Source organism: Misgurnus anguillicaudatus, chromosome 19 (genome assembly GCF_027580225.2).
Source record: "Misgurnus anguillicaudatus chromosome 19, ASM2758022v2, whole genome shotgun sequence".
In the NCBI taxonomy this organism is placed as follows: domain Eukaryota; kingdom Metazoa; phylum Chordata; class Actinopteri; order Cypriniformes; family Cobitidae; genus Misgurnus; species Misgurnus anguillicaudatus.
The window spans coordinates 18,546,541-18,573,715 of NC_073355.2; the positions used below are offsets into that span (position 1 = coordinate 18,546,541).

At 39.6% G+C, this 27,175-nt stretch overlaps 1 long non-coding RNA gene across 1 annotated transcript; it reads left to right on the plus strand.

Moving 5' to 3' along the window:
• Positions 1-15,089: 15,089 nt before the first annotated feature.
• LOC129421814 (uncharacterized) lies at positions 15,090-17,453 on the plus strand. Its single transcript, XR_012359174.1, has 5 exons — positions 15,090-15,335; positions 15,432-15,589; positions 15,935-16,009; positions 16,123-16,281; positions 16,424-17,453. It is a non-coding gene; the product is annotated as an uncharacterized lncRNA (long non-coding RNA).
• The last annotated feature ends 9,722 nt before the right edge of the window (positions 17,454-27,175 follow it).

The window sequence follows — 27,175 nt, forward strand, 5'->3', positions numbered from 1 at the left end:
CATTTGAACATTGAATTTTTGCACTGCTGGTGGCGCTATAGAGTTACTGCTAGAGACCCCATTTTTGGCCACCTGACTATTTATGACCACCACTACAACTGTGCCAAATTTCATCATTTTCCTACATACGGTTCATAGGGCTGCCATAGACACCAATGGCTAAGAAGAAGAAAAAAGTACAATTCCAATAGGTGTCTCAGCACCTTCGGTGCTTGACCCCTAATAATACTAACAATTCCAATAGGTGTCACAGCACCTTCGGTGCTTGACCCCTAATAATACTGACAAATATAGCTGCAAGCAGCAATTGCGGGGTCAAGCACCTTCAGCGCAATGAGGACCCAAAGCACAGCAAAAACCACACGACGCAGCAAATGCGCAAAGCGCAGAAAGCGCGCAATACAGAGCCCGAACCCGAAGCAAAGCAAATGCAGAGCAGAACCACTGCAGTGCGGAGCAACAACAGAAAAGATGGCAAAAATATAACACGTGTGGAAAACCAGACAGGTCGAGAAGAACGTGTTAAAGGGAACACAAAAGGAAATCTCAATAAGTGAAAGTAAGGCTGGGATTCGAAATTCATGACCTCATGTTCCCAAAGCACAGCACCAACCGCACGCGCCACTGAGTAAACATTTAAACCACTGTGTTGGTGTGTCCAAGCTATAGAATACAGCTTTACAGCTATAAACATTGATATCCAGCAACAGGGCTGGACTGGGACAAAAATTCGGCCCTGGCATTTTGGCCCAAACCGGCCCACACTACATATATTTACAAATACCACCCATCTTTGCACGCCTTTAAGCAATAGCAACTCCAATTCCATAAAACAACAAACACTTCTAGAACGTGTTATTTATTAATGCAGTAAAACTGTATAATCCACATGAATCCTTAAACAAGCTTCATCCTTCAAACATTTGTAAACATTTTTGTTAGGTCCTAAAAACACTATTCACTACACACCGTAGCCTATAATAAATAATGAACACAACAAAAATATTCCTATCTGATTAACTGTCATATTATATGTTGATTACAGTTTTTCTGAATTGCTAAAACACTAAACCCCAATCTCTGAACCAAATTCATAGCGGCCTAAACACATTCGTCATGCACTCTTTTGGCTAAACTCTAAACAAACTTCTGAGTAAAACACACATTTTACACTGCAATGAACTTGTTTTATAAATGCTAAACACAGGCAGGCTGCTAAAGATGAACACAACTACAACTCAGTTGTCATCAAGCAAACACAACAACTCAAAATTGTACACGCTTTTTTCTAATGGTATTCTTTACCAATTGTGTGGATTGTAAACAGTCTGAGAGGCAGATGAAGAGTACCCTATGATGAAGAACAGGACACCAGAGATGGTGCAATTGGCAAAATTTGCCATTGAATTGCTGACTTTTAACAAAATACAAGTGCTGCTTACAGTAATATTAAAAACTGATTATTACTTGCAGTACTTACAGGAAAGTATTCACTACTACATTCACTGAACTAAACTTGTGTGATTACAGTAATAGAGCTTTTTAACATTATCTGTCAATTGTGTTGTTATATACAATAAACATATATTTTGTCTGTAAGCAGATGTCCTGGATTGTTTGATTTTGCTTGAAGAGAAATGACACGTTTTGAAACAGACAATCAACAAAAAATCTACGAATTAGATACACTCTCGTAGTCACTAACACAGTCTCACTTGACCATTCGTCAATATGTGACGCGGAGGGTATACCTTTCGCGTCATTTTTTGACGAACTGGGGACTTCAATACTATTACGTCCGTTGCATTCTCTTCTCCTATTTTCTTACCATTTTCGCGTCGGTTTAGGGTTAGATTACGCAAAATTAAACCGTGTACGCGAAATTAAACAGTGTACGCGAAATTAAACAGTTGTCACCTGGCGTTGGGGTTAGAAACAATTGTCACCTGGCGTTGGGGTTAGAGTTAGGTTTGGGTAGGGATGTCATTATGTAAATCTAACCCTAAACCGACGCGAAAATGGTAAGAAAATATGAGAAGAGAATGCAACGGACGTAATAGTATTGAAGTCCCCAGTTCGTCAAAAAATGACGCGAAAGGTATACCCTCTGCGTCACGTGTTGACGAGTGGTCAAGTGTCGTGAAATGTTGACTGGGTTGTAGTCACAGAGCAAAGAGTGCAATTATTTTGTTGCAGCTTTATCACCATAATTGTGTGTTTTTGACTTGGTTTTATCAAGGGGTATCTATCTAAACTTGTGTTTTGAAAGCAGTTCTGCTTACCGCAACTCACTTCTCCCTCGTCTCTCTCTCCCTCTCCTCACTGACATTTTGCGTGCTGGTGCTGCCAGTGCCACGCGCCACCATCATCATCATCATCATCACCAGCGACGCGAGTTGAAGAAAACAGTTGTGTTATTTTCCAGCGTCTGCCTGAAGAGTCTGTTTCTTTTTGTCGCGCAGTTTTTCTGCACCTCCCTTGAGTTTTTTCTCCATCTCTCTCTCTCTATTTTGACACGTGAACTGACCGACGTTGCACGCTCGCTTGCACAGAGACCAAAGCGGTGATTGGGCCAGCTTTATGTCATTAAAAAAAATAACCAATTGGCTGCTGCTTAAATGTGAGTGGGCCGGTCTATTTAGGGTAAAAAAAGGACGATGACTGGGCTGGTCCGTCATTGGGCCAGCTTAATGTCGTTTAAAAAAAATAACCAATGGGCTGCTGCTTAAATGTCAGTGGGCCGGTCTGTCTAGGAAAAAAAAGACGCTAACTGGGCTGCTCAGACAAAAATAGTATGAGATGGATCGGCCCAAAAAGTACGTCGGCCCACCGGGAAACTGCCCGGTCTGCCAGATGGCCAGTCCGCCCCTGTCCAGCAATTACCAAACGTGCAGAAATGACAACAGAGCGCACAAATAACTGAAATACAATGTATTGTAAGAAAATCACAAAACTTAAGTGAGAAAAAAAAGTTAAGACAAAAACCCCTGCACATGGGATTCGAACCCATGAACTCAGGTTACCAAAGCACAGCAGTTCCCGCATGCGCCACTGAGTAAACGATTAAACCACTGAGTTGGTGTGTCCAAGCTATAGAATAGAGATTTAGAGCTGTAAACATTGATATCCAGCAATTACCAAAAGTGCAGAAATGACGAGAGAGAGCACAAATAACTGAAATACAATGTATTGTATGAAAATCACAAAACTTAAGTGAGAAAAAAGTTAAGACAAAATATCACTGTACATGGGATTCGAACCCATGACCTCAGGATCTCATGGCATCTGGTTAACCAGATGCGCAACTCAGTTAACACAGCCCAAAGGGCAGCAAAAAACAGCTTAGGTGCTGCAAGGATTGACATATGCCAGTCAACACAGATGCAGAACTGACAGTGCAGAGCAGAACTAACAGAAATACAATGTATATGAGAATCAAAAAGCTCAAGTGAGATTGAAGACAAGAACATCATTCTGTATAGTAATGCTATACAATGTAATATACAGTCACATTAATTTACTATGACAAATAGACAACGTCACAGGCACGGTCAACTTTGGAGTGGTATTTCTAAGAAAGAGAACAGAATATCAAAAATCTGTTCGGTCATTTTTGTGCGGATTGCTCCAAACATTATACGAGCAGCACCTGGCATAAAATAAACAAAATTTGTAAAAGGAGTAGCGAAAAAATCATGTACCAAATGCTTTACAATAACACATGAACAGAATGTTGGAAAATGACAAACGAGGTATCGTTGCAATCGGCATAAACCAGTGAATACAATTTCACAAAGAAATTAATATCAGACAAAGTATTCAGAAGTTATAAGCAGTTCCATAAGAACTGTTATAGTTTATAACCCCTAGGTGGCGCTGTACTCTGACTTCCCAGGTACCTTCAGGACATCATGTCGAAGCTCCTTACTAATTTTTGTGCGGATATGTCCAATAGTTCAAAAAATATAACAAATTATGTGAAATTTCAAAATGGCGGACAGGCGGTTCGGTCAAACCCGGCATAATACACATCGACAGATGCAGCATGAGGAAAGCAATCCATAGACATCAAGATCATAATTTTCTGACAAACAGTTCAGAAGTTATGGGCAAAAATAGCCTATTTTATTATCTCATGACCCATAGGTGGCGCTGTCACCAAATTTGGCATGAACCCCAAGTTCATGGTCCACATGAAGTGTACCAAATTTCATTTGAATTGATCAAAGAATGACTGAGCTACAGCTTCAGAACCATTTTTGCGTCAACCTCGTTAAATTTGCGCATTTACTACTTTTGAACAAAGATAAATATCAAAATTCTGTTTGGTCATTTCTGTGCGGCTCACTCCAAAGATCATCTGTGCCAAATCTCATAAGAATTGAACCACATTTGAAGGAGGAGTAGCGAAAAAACGAAATACTGTACTGTGACAGAGAGCTCTGTCACGGACTAAGACAACACTATTACTGACACGCACATATGTAGATATATATCTATCCAGTTTCAATATGCATTCAGTCTTAGCTGCTCTCGGGTGCACACGGGGGTTTGCTAATTATCTTGGTTCTCATACACACCGACATGTCCATGGTTATACATAAAATTCGCGTGGCAGATTTTTATTAGGAATACAAGGAAAATGCACACACCAGATGAGTTAAAACAAATGTCTTTATTTACTTATCTGAATCATTGTTAAGAGGTGTCTGTTTATGTTGGTAGTGTTCGTCATGTCTTCCGGGTGCAGCGCTTCCTGGGTATGGCAAGCACAAGGGACAAAACGCGATATGCGTCTTAGGGGTCCTTAAATGGAGGCGTCTCACGTGGCGCCTGCGCATTCCGCTGACACTGGGCTGTTCTATCTGTATGTTTGGTGTGGGTGAGTCATTGTCTATATAGAGACAAAGTTATTCTCAGTATAAGATAATAGGGCATACAATATGGTATGTTGAATACCTACCCATAAATATGTATAGATATTGTGATGTGTATGTAATTTCAAAGGAATTATAAATGATTTGTGTATGGTAAAATTATTATGTATTTACCTGTTTGTCTTTTTGGTTGGTTCCAAGTGGGCGGAGTCTTGTCTTTATAAGGGTGGCTCTCACTCTTTCTGGAGAGAGTTGGAGATGGTATGCTACTGAGGAGCAGTAAAAAGTTATGCCAGTTTTTCCTCTGAGTAGTAGGAAAGTGGCAGCCATTGTGCTGTGTAAATAGCTTTATGTATCTTCTTTAGTATAATTTTTTTTTTGTTTGTTTTGTTTGTTTTTGCAAATAATCTTTGGGGATTTTTGGAAAATAAAACACCCTTGCACTAAGGTACCGAAGTGTCTGAGCCATCATTCCTAGTGGAGGAGAGCGGTGTCACTAACACGCCTTATCACAGTACATTTCAAAATGGCCGCTACTGTAATGGGTGGAGTTTTACTGTAAAGTATCAAATTCAATAAGCGGTATGAGAGCAATCACGTGTACTAAGTAGAATTTTCATAGATCAAGCGGATCACCAGTTATAACCATTTGAACATTGAGTTTTTGCACTGCTGGTGGCGCTATAGAGTTAGAGCTAGAGACCCCATTTTTGGTCACTTCACTTTTCAGGACCACCTCTACAACTGTGCCAAATTTCATCATTTTCCTATGTACGGTTCATAGGGCTGCCATAGACTCCCATTGGGGAAAAATAATAATAATAATACTGACAATTCCAATAGGTGTCTCAGCACCTTCGGTGCTTGACCCCTAATAACAATAGGTGTCTCAGCACCTTCGGTGCTTGACCCCTAATAAACAGCACATATGGACAGATTGGATAAAGACACTTCATGTGTCATTGTATACCAAATGGCTTTAAAACATACTAAATGGTAATCTTTTTACAAACTAAAAAGTGGCAAACATTTTCTGTAAGGGTTAGGTTTTGGATATGGCTTGGGTCAGATAATTGTGAGGGATTGCAGGACAGATGAACCCAAATGCAGGCGGTGTCGGGGAAAAACAGAAAACACTTTATTTTTACAAACACAAAAACCCACGAGGGGGTACACAACATGAAACATTAAACTGACAGATACACTAAGACTAAGACTAAGACTATGACTATGACTATGACTATATAGCTAGACTTGAATGTACACGAAACACGAGCACACAACACAACACAATGATCCTGCACAGAACTAAAGAAACACTGACATTAAATAGAACAAACCAAACAAGATAACGAGCGGGGAACAGGTGATGGGAATAAGTAATAATTAACAATAAGCAGGAGGACGAGGGAGCGGGGACAAATGACAAGACACCGGAGGTACATGCCCAAACACAAAAACAAGGCATGAACCTCCACACAAGGCCAGGGACTGCCAGAACTCTGCCACCATGACAAAATACAAATATAACAAGACTTCAAGGCAGAGTCCTCACAGTAGCCCTCTCTCAAAGGACGCCACCTGGCGTCCAAAAAGGGAACACACAAGACAAGAACACATGACAGATAATATACAAGACTAGACTAAGAACATATCAGAATAGGACATAACAAAAGGTGCCAAAAACAGGATAAAAAACCAAACTAAATCATACACACATAAGTCCACGAGATACTAAACAGAACAGTCCACGGGGGTTTGGGGCGAGGACGCAGCTGGGACTGCGCGGGCTCCGGCTCTGGCTGCGCGGAAAGCGCGGGCTCCGGCTCTGGCTCTGGCTGCGCGGAAAGCGCGGGCTCCGGCTCTGGCTCTGGCTGCGCGGAAAGCGCGGGCTCCGGCTCTGGCTCTGGCTGCGCGGAAAGCGCGGGCTCCGGCTCTGGCTGCGCGGAAAGCGCGGGCTCCGGCTCTGGCTGCGCGGAAAGCGCGGGCTCCGGCTCTGGCTGCAGATGCGCCGGCGGCGCGGGCTCTGTCATCCCGTGAGGTGAAGTAACCCTCACAGCGGCCAAACCGAGGAATGGACCGAGCACGGCGGCAGACCTCTTGAGGAATGGCTCTGGCATGGCAATGGCTCTCCAGAGCGCATTGAAGAGTGCTGTGCGTGTCTTCTCCGTCAGCCAGTAAGGAGTTGGACGCACAGCAATGGGCAGCAGAACCGTGACTGGAGGCGATGCGACGGACCCCGACACCGTCGCTGGGTTCAGTTTTGGCAGGATCATTCTGTGAGGGATTGCAGGACAGATGAACCCAAATGCAGGCGGTGTCGGGGAAAAACAGAAAACACTTTATTTTTACAAACACAAAAACCCACGAGGGGGTACACAACATGAAACATTAAACTGACAGATACACTAAGACTAAGACTAAGACTATGACTATGACTATGACTATATAGCTAGACTTGAATGTACACGAAACACGAGCACACAACACAACACAATGATCCTGCACAGAACTAAAGAAACACTGACATTAAATAGAACAAACCAAACAAGATAACGAGCGGGGAACAGGTGATGGGAATAAGTAATAATTAACAATAAGCAGGAGGACGAGGGAGCGGGGACAAATGACAAGACACCGGAGGTACATGCCCAAACACAAAAACAAGGCATGAACCTCCACACAAGGCCAGGGACTGCCAGAACTCTGCCACCATGACAAAATACAAATATAACAAGACTTCAAGGCAGAGTCCTGACAATAATACAGTTTATAAAAGTCATTATGAGGAGTCATCATGCATGGATATGTTTATCTGACTCTATTCATCGAATGTAATCTACCCCACTGATCATAACCACATTTAGTAGAAATGCCAATCGCACAGAGGGAGCAATTCAGTGTTGTCACGAAAAATACACAGATGAAGAAAACCACACCAACATGATCATGTTGTTGACTGAATAATCTCTCAATAATAATGTCCTAGCTGAACACACACAACACCTGTATGGAGAGACTCCCAAGTGATATTATATCAAATATGTATTTATTAATGATAGATTTCATTTGCAAGCAGATTACCCTTACCCGCCAGTATTTGTGTTGTAGGACTCTCACTTCTATGATAATTTTTGGGCATTATCTGCATGCAATTTCTGTTCTTGAGGTAAATCATGTGCAAATGAATTGTTTTTTAAAGGATTATATTTCCGTTGTTGTTTTATAATATATATTGTAATATTGTATTGTTAAGTTAATATTTATTTAGGCTCCAGTGCTTGTCCCACTCATTATTTCAACATCAGCTGAAACTACAAAACATTTACATAAGACAATAAAACCTGGGCACACATTGCCCAAAATGTGTGTTTATATTTTAAATAATTTAAATAAATATTCATAGTGACAGAACAACAGTAAGAGGACAGCAAGCAGCAGGTGAAGCGTGTTTGTCACTCACAGTGTATACATTTGACCAAATGACAATAATACCAAAGTGAATCTTCATCCTCCACCAAAAGTATCTCAAACAGGTTTTTATTAAACTACTGGTTATGTACCTTTACTGGGTAACCTTTTGTCTTGCATTAGGCAGTAAGTATCTTTTAAATAGTAATCATTTGTGTTGTTTATTGTGTTTTTGTTATAGTTCTTAAATAAAACACATTTAGTTGAAAGCACCAATTTAAAGACACACTGTAAATGTTTTTACTGTTAAAACTTGTAGCAAGGTGTATTCTTGGTTTGGTTCTTGTCTGTGTAGTTTGCATCTGTGTGCCAGACCAAAAGTGTTAAGTAGAAAACTTTTAACAAAAACATACTTTGCTTACTGTTTGCTTGGTGATTATATTTCAGCTGTGTTAAACTAAGTGTCATGTTTGCTGGTTGGATGATGGAGAAATATGGAATTATAATGATTATTCCTCGGCTTATAGTAAACTGTCTGATGCTTTTGTCTCTTATGATATATTGATAAATCAGCCCATAACTGTTCATCAAGCCACTGTGGTTTCTGTGGTTTTGCTTGTGACCTCGATCACAGATGTGGTATGAGTCCAGCATGATTTACTCTCTTTATATGGATCATTACAGAATTTGAGATGTCAAGCAGTTCATCACTAAACATTTGCTTTTATATACAGAATGGGAAAGCTCAGACTATCTCAACAAAATTTAAAATGAGAACTGTAAGTGTTGTAAAACTCTTTAGTTACATTTTCACTGAAAACTCATAGGTCATAAATTATATAATTTTTTTATGTCAATCATCTCAAAGTTCAAACACTTTTGCAGCATTGGTGAATAAATGGTACCTTGAAGATGTTGTGACATTAACACATTTACAGTTCAAAAGGATTTATGTTGGACGTTGAAATTTACAAAGCAAAGTCTGCAATATTAGGACACAAACAACAAATGAGAAACACTTAAGCCACAACAAAATTGACAGTTTTTAACTTCTGGCAATATGAAACTTGTATGTTGATCAATATTAAAATAGATAAAAACATAAGGATATTTTTTATTTACTTACATTAAAGCCATGGCAGGCTCCCCTTGTTGTCAACATCACAGCCCTCATGAAAATTAACAATTATAGTAAAGGTGTAGTAACCATGGTTAATTTTTGTAAGGGATTTTCTGAAGCTGATTCTGAGATATCTGAAACTATTTTTGGTTCCCGGAAGAACCGTTCAGTCAGAGGTTCTTAAAGATAACCATTTCCTATCTTTCAGTCTAAAGCAGAGGTCCCCAACCACCGGGTCGTGACCCTGTACCGGGTCATGGACAAGTTGCCACCGGTTCACAAGAACGTCCCGAAAAAAATTTGTATAATAGCCACGTAATAGCTTAATCGGGTATTTTGTACTTTAAGAGCCGACTTCAAATAACAAATCATTTCTACTTTTTAACAGGGCCGTGCTCTCTCTCTCTCTCTTTTTCTCCGCCTCTCTCTCTCTACCAGTGCATCAGCGATCACATTGCTGTCATTAGAGTTGAGCATACAGTACTTCTAAAACACAATCGATCAAAGAATTGCGGAGGTATGACTTTATGAATCATTTGCAAATGTACGTCGCAAATGATGTACATATGCTGAGACGTTCAACTGTGTGACAGCGCAAATATGGAGATAATTTTATCTCATTAATAATTCACGCAAAAAACATGATTCACACATGCGTAGACTATTTCACATGCATGAAATCTAATTCACATACACAAAAATATATATATTCGCAAAAAAACGATGTACATACACAAAATAAAAATTAATATTCATAAAATATGCTTCACAAACGAAAAAAAATTCACAAATGTAGAACTGTGTACGAAGTTTTAAATTTTGAGTTTATCATGACTGTGAATGTACAAATCGTCTTTTTCGTGTGTGAATTGCTTTGAATTCGTGTGTGTGTTTTTTTGAGACTTTGGTGGCAGCGCGCTTCTCCAACGTGGGTCACTCGTACGCTTTAGCCAATCAGATGCAAGCTTACCATTCAACCAATCATAACCCGCTAAGAGCGCAGCACTCAAGGGGCTTAGCATTGCACACCTTTTGCGCAATCAACTGAAATGAAGCTTCACGTCATTAACCAAGCATGGCGAATGAAGTGCGGGATATACGTGTAAGTTATTACTTTATTTCATATTGTTTCATAATTTAATATTGCTAAAATAACACACATTACACTCGCTGTTTACAAAAGATTCCCGCGATTAACGTGAATGACGGTAATCGTGTTGCAAGACAGACTGTCTTACCTAACAGTACACTCTAAAAAAATAATCCGTAAAAAAACCGATAATGTCCTGGCAGAAAATTACCGGTACCTTTTCCGTTATGTTTACAGACATTTCCGTTTATTCAAAAACTGAACATTCTGTAGATTTATAGAACACTGTCCGTAGATTTACAGAACATTTTCCGTAGTCTTTAGGGACACTTCAATCCGCCTATGAAACGCAACAATGGTGACAATCAACAACAAAGCTTCATGCCGCAATGCATGCTGGGTACCAGGATTGTAGAACACTATTTCTTAACATTTACTCTCACCATCAGGGGCGGACTGGCCATCTGGCAGACCGGGCAGTTTCCCGGTGGGCCGACGTACTTTTTGGGCCGATCCATCTCATACTATTTTTGTCTGAGCAGCCCAGTTAGCGTCTTTTTTTTCCTAGACAGACCGGCCCACTGACATTTAATCAGCAGCCCATTGGTTATTTTTTTTAAACGACATTAAGCTGGCCCAATGACGGACCAGCCCAGTCATCGTCCTTTTTTTACCCTAAATAGACCGGCCCACTCACATTTAAGCAGCAGCCAATTGGTTATTTTTTTTAATGACATAAAGCTGGCCCAATCACCGCTTTGGTCTCTGTGCAAGCGAGCGTGCAACGTCGGTCAGTTCACGTGTCAAAATAGAGAGAGAGAGATGGAGAAAAAACTCAAGGGAGGTGAAGAAAAACTGCGCGACAAAAAGAAACAGACTCTTCAGGCAGACGCTGGAAAATAACACAACTGTTTTCTTCAACTCGCGTCGCTGGTGATGATGATGATGATGATGGTGGCGCGTGGCACTGGCAGCACCAGCACGCAAAATGTCAGTGAGGAGAGGGAGAGAGAGACGAGGGAGAAGTGAGTTGCGGTAAGCAGAACTGCTTTCAAAACACAAGTTTAGATAGATACCCCTTGATAAAACCAAGTCAAAAACACACAATTATGGTGATAAAGCTGCAACAAAATAATTGCACTCTTTGCTCTGTGACTACAACCCAGTCAATATTTGACGACACTTGACCATTCGTCAATATGTGACGCGGAGGGTATACCTTTCGCGTCATTTTTTGACGAACTGGGGACTTCAATACTATTACGTCCGTTGCATTCTCTTCTCATATTTTCTTACCATTTTCGCGTCGGTTTAGGGTTAGATTTACATAATGACATCCCTACCCAAACCTAACTCTAACCCCAACGCCAGGTGACAATTGTTTCTAACCCCAACGCCAGGTGACAACTGTTTAATTTCGCGTACACTGTTTAATTTCGCGTACACGGTTTAATTTTGCGTAATCTAACCCTAAACCGACGCGAAAATGGTAAGAAAATAGGAGAAGAGAATGCAACGGACGTAATAGTATTGAAGTCCCCAGTTCGTCAAAAAATGACGCGAAAGGTATACCCTCCGCGTCACATATTGACGAATGGTCAAGTGAGACTGTGTTAGTGACTACGAGAGTGTATCTAATTCGTAGATTTTTTGTTGATTGTCTGTTTCAAAACGTGTCATTTCTCTTCAAGCAAAATCAAACAATCCAGGACATCTGCTTACAGACAAAATATATGTTTATTGTATATAACAACACAATTGACAGATAATGTTAAAAAGCTCTATTACTGTAATCACACAAGTTTAGTTCAGTGAATGTAGTAGTGAATACTTTCCTGTAAGTACTGCAAGTAATAATCAGTTTTTAATATTACTGTAAGCAGCACTTGTATTTTGTTAAAAGTCAGCAATTCAATGGCAAATTTTGCCAATTGCACCATCTCTGGTGTCCTGTTCTTCATCATAGGGTACTCTTCATCTGCCTCTCAGACTGTTTACAATCCACACAATTGGTAAAGAATACCATTAGAAAAAAGCGTGTACAATTTTGAGTTGTTGTGTTTGCTTGATGACAACTGAGTTGTAGTTGTGTTCATCTTTAGCAGCCTGCCTGTGTTTAGCATTTATAAAACAAGTTCATTGCAGTGTAAAATGTGTGTTTTACTCAGAAGTTTGTTTAGACTTTAGCCAAAAGAGTGCATGACGAATGTGTTTAGGCCGCTATGAATTTGGTTCAGAGATTGGGGTTTAGTGTTTTAGCAATTCAGAAAAACTGTAATCAACATATAATATGACAGTTAATCAGATAGGAATATTTTTGTTGTGTTCATTATTTATTATAGGCTACGGTGTGTAGTGAATAGTGTTTTTAGGACCTAACAAAAATGTTTACAAATGTTTGAAGGATGAAGCTTGTTTAAGGATTCATGTGGATTATACAGTTTTACTGCATTAATAAATAACACGTTCTAGAAGTGTTTGTTGTTTTATGGAATTGGAGTTGCTATTGCTTAAAGGCGTGCAAAGATGGGTGGTATTTGTAAATATATGTAGTGTGGGCCGGTTTGGGCCAAAATGCCAGGGCCAAATTTTTGTCCCAGTCCAGCCCTGCTCACCATTGTTGAGATTTGTATCCAAAGTGTTGATATCTCTGAAGCAAAAACCACAGCTGACAGATTTACAGCAATCTTATTCAATACAGTGTGTTTTTAGATCGGCATAGAGTGTCACTTTTATACATTTCAGCTCATCATTTTTATTGTATCGTTTCATATTTAAATGTTAGGCAACATTACATAAAAACAATCAAGCTTAGATGACAACATAGACAATTCTCCTTCCTCAAGCAACAAACAAGTTGTAATTGCTACAAGCAAAAACACTGTTGCAATGTTAAAAGAGTAGAGTCAGTTCTGGAAGGTCAAGGGACAAAAGCCTAACTAAAGGGAACACTAATCTCCATAGTGGTGACTTCAAATGAATCTAAAACAAACACAAACTGTAGATTTAATGTGATAAATGTTGTGGTAAATATCCATTTGACTTACACGTCACATCAGAAAGAAGATTTGTCTACTAAATCACATATGTCAATGCTGGAATAGTTTAACACTTGTATCTTAATCTGACAGCATTTGTTTAGAAGTTAAACATCATCCATGTTAGAAAATAACTGCAAGCAAGTTGTAATTTTAGGTTTCAAACAGAGATGGTGATAGAGAGGCAAAAGTGAAAGATTGCAGCAGGAGTTATTGTACCCATAATGCAACATGTTATTAAAAAAACAGATAAATGCCTGTAAAACATAAATACGGAAAATTCCTTCATATTTACACAGTACTTTGTCCGTTTTTTTTACGGATTCTTTTTAGAGTGTAAGAAGGAGAAGTGTTTTTTAAAGTTAAATCAACAACTTTGAGAGTACGTTAAGTATTCTCATCTCATGCTAAATCCTCGTCTCTGTTTCTGACCAGTTAATATTGATCTTTGTATTATTTATCTATTTATTTAAATAGTAAACACTTACATTTTAAGCAGACGTTTTTGTGGGTTCTACATCTGTGCATAGACAGGCTAAATCTGTTCATAAGTGGACAGTAGCCTAGTAAAAAGAGTTTACATGTGTCATATTTAGAATCAGTTTACATATAACATTGATTCTTAATTCTTGATATTGTTTAATGTCATTTATTCACCGATTGTATTAAAGGACTCTCGTCGTATAATACTGTCACAGAGCAGTTGTTCTTGTGTTGCTGGGACAGCACGTTGTTGCACTACTCAGAGCTTGGCATCAGTGAAGTTCACATCTGTACTGAAACGGTTGTGAGCTGACACAGACCTAGAACAATGGTAATTTTTATTTAATCTACATTTTACTGTAATGTTGTATTCCAAACTTTGCTGTAATTTTTATTAATGTTAACATGACCACTGTGTGTTTTCTGTGTATTTTCAGAGGTTCTGTCTGCAAGACCCAAAGAAAGGAAGCTTGTCAATTCTTTGGTGGATTTTGGCTTTGGCAGAGTTTAGTATGGAAGTGTGCTGTCATACCAGCAGCAACAACACGCAACCTTAATCGCTATCAAGATGCCCCATAACTACAACCTCTGCAACTATTTGGCTACAGCCTTGACACATCTGTTGCTTGATAGTTATTTATATTTACATGTTTACATTTCTGAAGTTAAGGTAGTTATTTACAGTATATTACATACATACATTACTGCAATGTAAATGTTCGAAGTCATTTAGTTTTACATTCATGCAGTGCAGGCAACACTGTATGAAAGTTATTTACAGTATATTTAAATACATTACTGCATTGTAAATGTTCAAAGCCACATGTTTACATTCCTGCAGTGCATGCAACACTGAATAAAAGTTACTTACAGTATATTTTACGGTGGCCCTGTGGTGCAATTTTATTTACAAGATTTAAAACAAATTTACAAGTTTTTTTAACAAATTTACACGTTTTTTAACAAATTTACAAGTTTTTTTTAACAAATTTACAAGTTTTTTTTTTAACAAATTTACAATTTTTTAAATAAATGTACAAGTTTTTCAACAAATTTACAATGAGCGAACAAAATTACATGTTGTAAAACAAATTTACGTTTATTACGGAAAGGGTAGGTACAATACGCTGACGTCACGCATCCGGGACTCCGGTCACGTGGGAAGAAACCCGGAAGTATCGCCGTGAATCACATGAGAGTTGCAAATGCGATGTTGTGTATTAGGCTGTACATCATATTAACGTAAAGAGAGTGATAATATATATCCTTTCATCTATTCCCGAGTGACTCAAAGGGATATTGGACCTTATTTTCAGGTAAGTGAAATAGCTTTAGTTAGCTAACGCTAGCTTTCTAAGTTGCACACGTTTCGGATGGCAGTTATCAAAATAATTCACTGACTTTCTCATTAGATTACAGACAACACGAGAGGGTGCTCCAAACTTTTTAATCAGGACTGCATTGTTTGTTCGCTCCCGGGGTTACATAGACTGAAACGGGGAAGCGTGACGAGTTTGTTTACATGGTGCTGTAAACTCCAACCCAGGAGGACACTTCAGAGGAATCAAGGGTGCGTTAACTTGTTCGATGATATAATCTGAATAATCTTTAAAAGATTAAGATTTTATGTAATGAGACGATTTGTTAAAATTACCAAAATTTATACTATGAATTATATTTATATTTAATCCTCTCTAAATGTGATAGTACTGTAATGTTTTATCATATTACAAATACTCGAATGTTGCCTAAGCAAACTGACATTTATGTCAGATAGATAGATAGATAGATAGATAGATAGATAGATAGATAGATAGATAGATAGATAGATAGATAGATAGATAGATAGATAGATAGATAGATAGATAGATAGATAGACAGCCAAGACTGAAATCATGATTATGTTAATTTCCAGTGTCTGTGATGTTGAAACACTAAAGGAAGAAGAGGAGGACCACCATTTGTTTCCTGATCAGAACACAAGAGAAGAGTGAGAAAAAAATTAAGCAATTCATTGATGAAAATTAAAACATGTAAATAAATCTTATGACCTCCTTGATCTTTTTTTTTACATGCAATTTTCTCCTCTTTCTCAATACACAGATCTAACAGTGGTTTGGGGGCATTGCAAGACCATGATTACCTGGAAACATCTCCTATTATGGAAGAGCACAACATCATGCTCGCAACATTTGTGTCCTGGATCAGTTTTTCTTGTTTCTCTGCTGTATGAGGCAGGGGCTTCTTTCCGCAGATTTAGCTGTAAGGTTTAAAGGTCCCGTTTAACTAAACTTTAGTTAGTGTGTAATGTTGCTGTTAGAGCATAAATAATACCTGTAAATTATAAAGCTCAAAATTCAATGCCAAGCGATATATTTTCTTTAATAGAATTTCCCTTTTAAAGCATACAGCAAACGGACGGTTTGGACTACAGCCCTCTACTTCCCGATTGAATGACATCCAAAGAAGAGTTTTTTTTACTAACTCTCACCCACAGGAATACGTCAGTCGCAGGCAAAGCTCAAATGGCTCTGCTAAGCTAAGTTGCTGTTAAATCACAACACACTAAACAAACTACTACACAATCAAAACTCGATATATATTTCTGAAGGAGGGACTTCATAGAACAAGGAAGAAATCAGCCCGATTTTAGAACAGTGAAAACAGTGCTATAGAGATAAGTAATTGTGTGAAAAATACTGTGTTTTTTTACACACAAAACATGAACACACGCTATATTGCACACCATAAACACAATCATAGTTTAAAAACACAGGAAAAACAGGACTTTTAATCTGTCCAAGGCAACAGTCAGTCGAATATGCATAACATGGGCTAATGTCCAAACATCTTTTCACTTCACAAGAGGTGTAAAGTTTGGACTCTCATTCTCACGGCACCCATTCACTGCAGAGGATCCAATTGTAAGCAATGTAATGCTGAATTTCTCCAAATCTGTTCCAATGAAAAAGCAAATGCATCTATATATTGGGTGAAAAATTCCTTTAATCCCAAAAACAGACTTTTTTCATTTAAATGTTTTTACTTTGCTTTACTATTACAATTTGTACAGTAGATAGAAAATATACATTGGAACAAATTTATAAACAGTGGTGTGAAAAAGTGTTAGCCCCATCCAGATTTCTCATGTTATTGGATATTTGTCACACTTTTATGTTTCAGATCATCAAACAAATTTAAATATTAGTCAAAGAAGATAACACAACACATCATGCAGTTTTTAAATGAAGGCTTTTATTATTAAGGGAAAAAAAATCTAAACTACATGGCCCTGTGTAAAAAAGTGTATTAGTACCCATTGGCTTTTAATGTAAATATGATTGGTTCTAAAAATGTACATATATATATTTTTTCATACTTCATTTATAAATAAAACTATATTTTGAACAATGAGTGAAATGCAGTTTCTTTAATGTAAAATAGTTGTTCTAATAATGTACAGTTATTTACTTAACACGTCTCTAATGTGTGCGTAACATGTTTGTTAGAAGTGTGTGTGTGTTGTTCCTGGCTTTATAAGCTGTTGGGCAGCCATTAGTTAAAAAAAACAAGTCCAACTTAATTTTTACTGACTTCCATTTGTCTCCATCAAAGTAAATGCGTTCCAGGTGGATTCGGAAGTCAGTTCTGGTTTTGACAAAAAAAATCACACCATGTTATCCCTGTGATTCCTCTGAAGTGTCCTCCCGTAGTTGGAGTCCACAGCACCACGCAAACAAACCCGCCACGCCTCCCCGCCCCAGTCCACGCAACCCCGGGAGCGAACAAACAATGCAGTCCCGATCAAAAAGCCTGGAGCACCCTCTCGTGTTGTCTGTAATCTAATGAGAAAGTCAGTGAATTATTTTGATAACTGCCATCCGAAACGTGTGCAACTTGGAAAGCTAGCGTTAGCTAACTAAAGCTATTTCACTTACCTGAAAATAAGGTCCAATATCCCTTTGAGTCACTCGGGAATAGATGAAGGGATATATATTATCACTCTCTTTACGTTAATATGATGTACAGCCTAATACACAACATCGCATTTGCAACTCTCATGTGATTCACGGCGATACTTCCGGGTTTCTTCCCACGTGACCGGAGTCTCGGATGCGTGACGTCAGCGTATTGTACCTACCCTTTCCGTAATAAACGTAAATTTGTTTTACAACATGTAATTTTGTTCGCTCATTGTAAATTTGTTTAAACACTTTTGTAAATTTGTTTAAAAAAACTTGTACATTTGTTTACTTATTGTAAATATGTTAAAAAAAACTTGTAATTTTGTTTGCTCATTGTAAATTTGTTTAAAAAACTTGTACATTTATTTACTCATTGTAAATTTGTTTAAACACTTGTAAATTTGTTTAAACACTTGTAAATTTGTTAAACTTGTAAATTTGTTGAAAAACTTGTACATTTATTAAATTTTTTTTAAATTTGTTAAAAAAAACTTGTAAATTTGTTAAAAAACTTGTAAATTTGTTTTAAATCTTGTAAATAAAATTGCACCTCAGGGCCACCGTAATATTTACATTCATTACTGCATTGCAAATGTACAAAGTCATTTATATTTACATGTTTACATTCCTGCAGTGCATGCAACACTAAATAAAAGTTATTTACAGTATATTTACATTCATTACTGCATTGCAAATGTACAAAGTCATTTATATTTACATGTTTACATTCCTGCAGTGCATGCAACACTAAATAAAAGTTATTTACAGTATATTTAAATACATTACTGCATTGCAAATGTGTAAAGTCAATATTTACATTCCTGCAGTGCAGGCAACACTGAATAAAAGCTGATTATATACATGTCAATATTATTTATACCTGAACAAAACTAAATGCAATACTTGGTTCACTGGATAAGGCAACGTCCTTTCAAAGCCAGAGACGCACTTTAAGGCTCAATAGCACGATCAAATCATCACTTTTAAAATGACTGCAGATCCTTGTATGAGAAGTGATGTTAAATCGCTCGCGTTGAATGTTGTGAATCCATTTTCTGCGTGTTTTTTGTCCACAAAAAACATTTGGAAACTCATACAGATTTGAACTTTGAGGAGTCCTCACATAACTGGACACAGCAATGTTCAGCTTAACTACTTTCTTTCCGCTTTTGATATTTAAACTTTCTGGAAGCCATTACTAGAATGGTTAACTATATAATGCTATAAATATACTTTAGTTATAGATCGCTCTCAAATAAATTTTATGAAAGCATTTTGCTGCTAGTACACTCAGATACGAAATGTGCTAAGTAAATACGCTCAGATTTTTCCGGAAATACGTGAGGAGAGCCAGATTGCGCAAAAGGTGTGCAATGCTGAGCTCCTTGAGTGCTGCGCTCTTGGCGGGTTATGATTGGTTGAATGGTAAGCTTGCATCTGATTGGCTAAAGAGTACGAGTGACCCACGTTGGAGAGCGCGCTGCCAACAAAGTCTCAAAAAACACACACATGAATTCAAAGCAATTCACACACAAAAAAGACGATTCGTACATTCACAGTTATGATAAACTCAAAATGTAAAACTTTTCGTACACAGTTCTACATTTGTGAATTGTTTTTTTTTTCGTTTGTGAAACGTATTTTATGAATATGTATTTTTATTTTGTGTATGTACATCGTTTTTTGCGAATATATATATTTTTTGTGTATGTAAATTAGATTTCATGCATGTGAAATAGTCTACGCATGTGTGAATCATGTTTTTTGCGTGAATTTTTAATGAGATAAAATTATCTCCATAGCAAATGACTGAAAAGTAATTATTTTATTCTTCTTTAAAACAACTTCAGAATTATCCATCGATCGTAGCACCATGATCAAAATAAACTATTAGGCTAATAATATTTTAACAGCTACACTTTTAATGTAGGTTTGTCAATCATCATTAAAATCATGGTAAACGTAAGTCTCCGTGCCTCTGCGTACAGCCGCAATTCTTCTGGCATCTCTCCTCCTTCACTGGATTTTTCTTCTGTTCTGTTACTTGGAATTGGGTCTCCAACCCGACCAAGATTCGAGCTGCCTTCGAGAACAGCAAGCCAAGTTTGTTTAGGTTCAATTAATTATTAGGACTAAATGGGCAGGCAAACTAGTAAAAACAATGAAAGTAAAAAACAATCCGCCAAAATATGGTTTTACACGTCTATAGAAAATATACTATAGCCTAAATAAAGCATTTATTAATTTTCCTAATGCATGGAAGCCTGTGGCTGTGTGCGTCTCTTCTTTAAAGTCTGTGTCCAGAGGTGGGTAATCCATGTGCCAAGAGTAAAAGTCCTCTCTAGAATTTTGTTTCAATCACCTGGATTTGCTAATTAGCACAGTTTTTCAGCAGGAGGTGACCTCCTGGCTCGCTGGTGTTTAAAACCCTCAACGAAGCCTTCAAGGCAGCACTGCCGAAAGGGGTATAAACGGAGGTCGGAGCCAGCTGCAAATGGGTGTGTTAGCAGCAAGTGGGTGGAGCTTTAGCCGCAAGTGGGCTGTACAAACTTCCAGAGGATGTTTTCACGTATCCGTGGCACGACTTTCTTTCACGTATTGGTTATTCATTTTTCTTTCCTTTTTTCAAACCATTGTCAATTGGGATTTGGGTTAGATTTATGGTTTTCATCACATTTTTAAACTGTTTTCGCGCGAGGATAAAGTTGGGTTTGGGTTAGAATGGCAGTGGTTTATACGTTTATTTGTCAGAAATTTAAAATGTTCTTGCATGGAGTTGGGGTTAGAGTTGGATTAGGATGTCATTTTATGTAACAAAGTTGTTCTACCCCAATCCCAAGCAACAACGGTAAGAAAATAGGAAAAACAATTGAACAACCAATACGTGTCACGGACACATAAAAACGTGTCACTTAAATGCTTGAAATGTTTTGAGCTGAATTCAAAAACAGTCTCTTTCCTATCTTACCACATCTGCGCTACTCATCTGAACAACGGTGAGCTCGAACTGCTTCACTGCAGAAGCTGCCTTGGAGGCTCCGTCGAGGGCTTAAACCAGTAACGAGCATTTTGATTGGTCGTTTTTTATGAACCAATCACATTCTTTCTGCCCTCAGAACATGTTTGAGTAAGGGAAACTCCTACGTGCCGTGTGCGAGGCTTGATTTTTTTCCCAAACCAGTTCAGATAGGAGTTTTACTTAAACATGAGCTCAGGGGCAGAAAGAAATTTGATTGGTTCACAAAAATGACCAATGAAAGTCTTCAACCGGAGCCTTCAAGGCAGCTTCTGCAGTGAAGCAGTTCGAGCTCACCGTTGGTCAGGTGAGTAGCGCAGATGGTTAGATAGGAATGTGACTGGTTTTGAGTTCAGCTCGAAATGTTACATGCTTTTAAGTAACGTGTTTCCACGTTTTCATGTGGCATGACTTTCTTATTCGTGCCAGTTTAACGTAATGGATACTCAATTTTTGTCCTTTATTCAAACCTTTGTCGATTGGGGTTAGATATGTGTGATTCTTTCAATTTTAAACTTTTTTTTTTAAAGAAAGTCAATCCGTGGAAACATGGAAACATGTAAATTAAATGCTCAAAACATTTTGAGCTGAATTCAAAATCAGTCACATTCCTATCTAACCATCTGCGCTACTCACCTGACCAACGGTGAGTTCAAACTGCTTCACTGCAGAAGCTGCCTTGAAGGCTCCGGTTGGGGACTTTCATTGTCATTTTTGTGAACCAATCAAATTTCTTTCTGCCCCTGAGATCATGTTTAAGTAAAACGCCTATCTGAACTGGTTTGGGGAAAAAAATCATGCAAGTGTGAGTATCAAATGTGAATCAATTTTTATTTGAAAATTATATACAATCGTGATGCATTTCATTGAAAAGTTAACATAGCCGAAGTGATTGTGATTTGCTAAATATTCTTGAATGCATATCCATCATACGTAATATAGCAAGGCAAGTTTATTTGTGTAGCATTTCATTAACATGGGGTCATTCAACGTGCTTTACATAGAATAATGCTCTAAATGACTTGTTAGCACATTCGTTTAATTAAACTGTTGCATGAAAGCTTGTGTTGACTTAGTGACAGTACAAGAAAACTGTATTACGCTGGTTGTAAAAACTTGTTAGTTACTCGTTTTTTGTTATTTTTTTAGTTAAAATAATCTAAATGTTTTAGCTGTCACATGCTCACAGTCAGCATTTTTAACGTTACCAAACAATACATGAGTATGTCTCTTCATTTAGATGTGGTTTTATAATGTTCATTGAGACATGTGACATTTATAGTCAGACATAACAGTAGACCAGTGTTTCTCAAACTTTTTCAGCCCAAGGACCACTTTATCTTCCAATTTTTTTCTGAGGACCACCTAACAGAATCTCACTTTAACACGCACCCAAAAAACAACAAAATAGGAAGGATAAACTAAATTTATTTTTATAAATGTATTAACTGTTTCAAGTCAAAAACGAATTATTCAAACACACATGCAATGATATGATCAGAAAATAGTACATGCATTTTATTTAATTTGAAAAATTTAAGTTGAAATAAACTGCAGTTTAATATGAACAAAAACTGCAATTAAACATACTGTAACAACCCAGGTCCCACTTAATGTCATTCCAAAGAGCCATTAAGTGACTGAGGTGGTGGGTATATGAAGTGTAACTATGGTTCTATTTCCTTGGCTACAGACCGCCAGATGGACTGAGTGGATACCTTCCTCTTCTAATCGAGAACCCAATATAACAGCTGTCACCTGGTGACCTTAATGACGTGCCTGACTATAAATAGCTTCCTACACGTCATCACTTCCTCTTTCGTCTTCTCGTCTAGTTTGAGAACCTGCAGCGGTGCGAGTGCAGCTATCTAGGACAAAGTTCCACAAGCTGTATCCCTGCATAATTAGACAATTACTTAAGAGGGTGAGAGTGGTTTTTCCAAACCGCCCGTAGGAATTGATTGGCGTTAATTGTTATTGACAAAGGTAGTGGTGTTTCCAGTTACCTACAATTACCATGAGTTTGTCCGCGCGTCTTGTCAACAGCGCATGGAGCTCGAGGATGCTCATGATCAATGCCCGAGCTGTCTCGGCATTGATCATCTTAAAGAGGCGCTGGAGGATCCATGCATGCATTGCAGCGTGATGCCTCTAGAAGTAAGACGCGTTCGACTGGCGGCTTTTAAAAAGATTAAGGAGGGAGCTGTAAAACGAAAAGCATCGGCTTCCGCTCCTTGTCAAAAGAAAAAAGAAGCCAAGAAGGATCTTGCGCGTAGAGTAGATGAATTGGCTGATGGTATGGGAAAAATTCAGGAGTTTTTGGCTAAATTACAACCCCAGCCAGCTTCTGAGAATTTTGAATCGGGTAGGGAAGAGTCTGAAACCCCGTCCCTTCCACAACCTGATTATACAGTATCCTTGGATGAGTTTGACTGTGTCTCCGTGGCAGCAACAGACTCGCTGTTCTCGGAAGATCGGTTTCCTTTAGATAAAGAACCAGGGATGATTGATAGTGAGGATGAGGGGGACGATCATAGCGAAAGTTCGCTTTCATCTGACGATCTAGTTAAGATAATAAAGACTGCTTTAGCGCAGTTAGGCATGGACCCCACTTCAGCAACGGAAACCGCGCATACGAATCGCCTTTGCCATTCTTTGCCGCGCTCCAATGTGTTTAATATTCCTCAATCGCCAGATTTTACGGAGGTATTTTCACAAGCATTTAAATCGGCTCATTCAACCAGACTGGATCGTGTTTCACGTCTGTTGGCAGCAATGCAAGAGCCTGGTCCAATAGGACTAGGGGCAATGCCCACAGTACAACCTGCAGTGGCATCTTTAATTGTGCCACCCGATGAAGCATTAAGACAGGATCCGAGATGCCCGAATATGGAGTGCAGAAGGACAGATAATTTAATAGGGAAAATATATAACTCAACAGCCTGTTTAGGGAGAACTGTTAATACACTGGCACATGTCTTATTAGCAATCAATGCCTCGCTTAACTCACCTGAAGCTACAGCTGCAGAGCTGGTTAATGTAGCCCTTAGGTCTGTGGGATCAATAGCGGGTCACTGTGGGAAAGCCATGGGGTTGTTAGTTCAGGCTCGCAGTCAGGTATGGATCGCACAGTCGCCTTTTTCCGAACCTTGTAGAGCCGCCTTGCGTCAGCTTCCATTGGTTCCCGGTCAGATATTTGGGCCAGCGGCTCAAGAAGCGTTAGACCGTAGACTGGTTGCTTCAGAGGCACGGAATCAGTTGGGAAAACAACGCACGTCATTTAAAGCACCCGGCTATCCGCTCTATTCGTTCCGCCGGGGTAGGTCTGCGTTTTCCTCACGCCACCAGTTTCCCGGTCGAGAGCCGCAACCTAGCGGACCTTACAGAGGCCAGCAAACCCGTCCATATGGACCTCCGGCTAGAACATTGAATCGCTTGAGATATATGGGGGCCTCTGATAATCACCCCCCCAGAGATACAAAATCCTCACGTAGGCAGGGTTGACTCGTTGAGGCCGGTGGCGACGAACAAGTTTTCAGTTTCACAAATCCGTTTTTGGCATTCAATAACAACAAATCAATGGATTCTAAATACAATTTCACAAGGTTACAACCTACAGTTTCGTCGCCGGCCTCTCGTGAACACGGGGATTCGTCTTTCAATCACGACGAGCCCAGAAAAGCACAAAATTCTTTGCACAGAAATTCAATCATTACTGGTGAAAGACGCAATCGAAGAAGTAAAACCACCTGCGTCGACACAGGGGTTTTTCTCCGTTTACTTCGTCATTCCAAAAAAAGACGGAGGCTTTCGTCCTATATTGGATTTGAGGAATCTAAACAAGACTTTAAAATTCCTACCCTTTCGTATGCTGCGGCTGGCGGATGTTCTGCGGACAGTCGAGCCGCGAGATTGGATGGTGAAAGTAGATTTAAAGGACGCGTATTTTCACGTACCTATCGCGCCCCGACACCGTTGTTTCCTGCGATTCCGGTTCCAAGGAAAGACATTCCAATTCAAGGTACTCCCATTCGGGCTATCCTTAGCCCCAAGGGTGTTTTCCAAAATCGTTCAGACCGCTCTTGCACCCTTGCAACAAAGGGGCATTTGCGTGCTTCCATACCTAGACGATTGGCTGTTGTGTGCAGAGAACCCTTCAAAATTGACAGACAACTTGCAACAACTGTTAAATCACGTTGCGAATCTGGGATTTGTGGTCAATCGGGCCAAATGCCAGTTTACGCCGGCGCAAAGCATTAAATTTCTCGGGGTTCGGTTAAACTCTCGCGCAATGACGGCATCTCTTACAAAGATAAGAGCTCAAAACATTTTGAGCCTAATAACCGGGATGAAACAAGGCAGACGGGTGAGATATCTCACCCTGTTACGACTAGTGGGCATGCTGGCTGCAGCGACACCTGTGATCAGGTTGGGTATGCTGTACCTAAGACCAATTCAGCGCTGGCTGACGGGCAGACACCTGTCAGTAAAAACTCAGAAGTACACACTGGTGAGAGTGACGCACACTGCTCGACGGGCACTACAGCCTTGGCACAGCATGGAGTTCCTTCTTCGCGGGGTTCCTATGGGTCCACCCCCGGCGAAGAGGGTAATTGTTACCACAGATGCGAGTCAGCAGGGCTAAGGAGGAGTATGGAAACAGAGAGGAGTGAAAGGAATTTGGGGAGAGGAGCTCCGTTTTCAGCATATCAACTATCTAGAGTTGAAAGCAGCGTTCCTAACGCTACGATATTTTCAGAATCAGCTGATCCACGAACATGTGTTAATACGGTCGGACAATATGTCAGCAGTATTCAATATAAATCATCAGGGGGGCACGAGATCACTGAAGCTGCTACAGGCTGCGCACGAGCTCTGGTTATGGGCAGATATACATCTAGCCTCATTGAGGGCAGTTCACATTCCGGGGCAGATGAACACGGTAGCGGATGCTCTGTCACGGAGTATTCCGCTGTCAGGAGAATGGCAACTCCACCCAGAGATAATTCAGTTAATCTGGAACACATATGGCACGGCAGTGGTGGATCTGTTTGCCGACAGTCAGTCGGCTGTCTGTCCAAAGTTTTTCTCTCTGAGGAGGGAGACGGAGTCTCTAGGACAGGATGCATTAGCCCACAATTGGCCGAGTGGTCTCCTATATGCATTTCCCCCATTTCCCCTGATTTGGTTAGTTCTCAGTCGTATTCGTGTAACGAGCCAACCGCTATTATTAATAGCCCCGTGTTGGCCGAGCAGACCGTGGTTTCGTCTCCTTCAACGTCTCTTAACTGGTCCTCCAGTCCGGTTGCCGTGCAGCCCAGATCTTTTGACACAGCTGAATGGCAAACTACAGCACGACCAACCTCAAACTCTGAAATTGTGCGTTTGGCCGCTGGGGGCGACCCCAGCCTTTTGGTCTGTTCGCAGGGGGTCAGGGACACTATTATAAACGCTCGGGCACCGTCGACTAGAGCGCAGTATCAGAACAGGTGGAAACTGTTTTCGAGGTGGTGTAGCGAAAATCAAATAAATCCCCAGTCATGCACTATAACCAATATTCTGGAATTTTTGCAAACCTTGTTAACGTTGGGTCGGTCATACTCCACAATAAAGGTTTATGTGGCAGCATTATCAGCGCACAGAGGTCTCATAGACGGTATTTCTGTCGGGACGCATAAATTAGTGGTTGCTTTTTTGAGAGGTGTTAACCGACTAAACCCCCCTTGTAGAATTATGATTCCGCAATGGGATCTTAATATTGTCCTAGAAAGTCTTTGTACCTTGCCATTTGAACCACTGTCTACAGCTGATATAAAATGGCTTTCTTTAAAAACTGCTTTTTTGTTGGCCATTTCGTCGGCAAAACGTGTGAGTGAGTTACACGCACTCTCGGTGGCTTCGCAATGTTTAAAATGGGGTCCGGAAGACTCACAAGGTATGTTGTGGCCGAATCCCGCCTTTTTACCGAAGGTGTTGTCGAGTCATGTCGCTAACCCCCCTCTGATACTACCGGCATTTCACTCTGACAGGGGAATGAATCAGGAGCTTTGTCCTGTGAGATCGCTGCGTCTTTATGTGGACAGGACGGCTTCTTGGAGAACTACTGACCAGTTATTTGTTTGTTTTGCAGATCGAAGTAAAGGATCTCCCCTGTCAAAAGGGAGACTGGCTCATT